Genomic DNA, 942 nt, shown 5'->3' with positions numbered 1-942 from the left:
GCTGGACCCGTGAATCGTGAGCACCCAGCTATGACTTACCGCACTCGTGCAAAATAATAAAACACGGTAAATATATTACTTACACGTGCGTTTTGTTTTGCAAGCGGCGCGAAAAAAATTAAAAAGGGAATGCAACACGAGGACTTCCCAGGAGGTCACCCATCCTAGTACTACTCTCGCCCAAGCACGGTTAACTTCGGAGTTCTGATGGGATCCGGTGCTTTAGTGCTGGTATGATCGCATCCGACATGTTACCCCGGTCTTCGTCCCTTATCCTTGCCCCTCCCAGCTCCACTACAAAGACGATTGCACATTGCTTTGGCCGCTCCCTCTCAACTACGGAGACGAGTTTAACGCGGTTTCCACCCCTCCCTCTCAACCGCACCAGTGCACGCTTGCCGCGCCACAACGCCGACGCTGGACCCGTGAATCGTGAGCACCCAGCTATGACTTACCGCACTCGTGCAAAATAGTAAAACACGGTAAATATATTACTTACACGTGCGTTTTGTTTTGCAAGCGGCGCGAAAAAAGTTAAAAAGGGAATGCAACACGAGGACTTCCCAGGAGGTCACCCATCCTAGTACTACTCTCGCCCAAGCACGCTTAACTTCGAAGTTCTGATGGGATCCGGTGCTTTAGTGCTGGTATGATCGCATCCGACATGTTACCCCGGTCTTCGTCCCTTATCCTTGCCCCTCCCAGCTCCACTACAAAGACGATTGCACATTGCTTTGGCCGCTCCCTCTCAACTACGGAGACGAGTTTAACGCGGTTTCCACCCCTCCCTCTCAACCGCACCAGTGCACGCTTGCCGCGCCACAACGCCGACGCTGGACCCGTGAATCGTGAGCACCCAGCTATGACTTATCGCACTCGTGCAAAATAATAAAACACGGTAAATATATTACTTACACGTGCGTTTTGTTTTGCAAGCGGCGC

General features: G+C 51.7%; 2 non-coding genes across 2 annotated transcripts; both read right to left on the bottom strand.

Moving 5' to 3' along the window:
- Positions 1 to 126: 126 nt before the first annotated feature.
- LOC123179182 (5S ribosomal RNA) lies at positions 127 to 245 on the bottom strand. The gene has a single exon (XR_006490168.1). It is a non-coding gene; the product is annotated as a 5S ribosomal RNA (ribosomal RNA).
- A 297-nt stretch (positions 246 to 542) lies between these two features.
- LOC123179183 (5S ribosomal RNA) lies at positions 543 to 661 on the bottom strand. Its single transcript, XR_006490169.1, has one exon. It is a non-coding gene; the product is annotated as a 5S ribosomal RNA (ribosomal RNA).
- Positions 662 to 942: the final 281 nt, after the last annotated feature.

This window comes from Triticum aestivum, unplaced genomic scaffold (genome assembly GCF_018294505.1).
Source record: "Triticum aestivum cultivar Chinese Spring unplaced genomic scaffold, IWGSC CS RefSeq v2.1 scaffold72954, whole genome shotgun sequence".
Taxonomy (NCBI): Eukaryota; Viridiplantae; Streptophyta; class Magnoliopsida; order Poales; family Poaceae; genus Triticum; species Triticum aestivum.
This window is presented reverse-complemented; position numbering and strand designations above follow the sequence as displayed.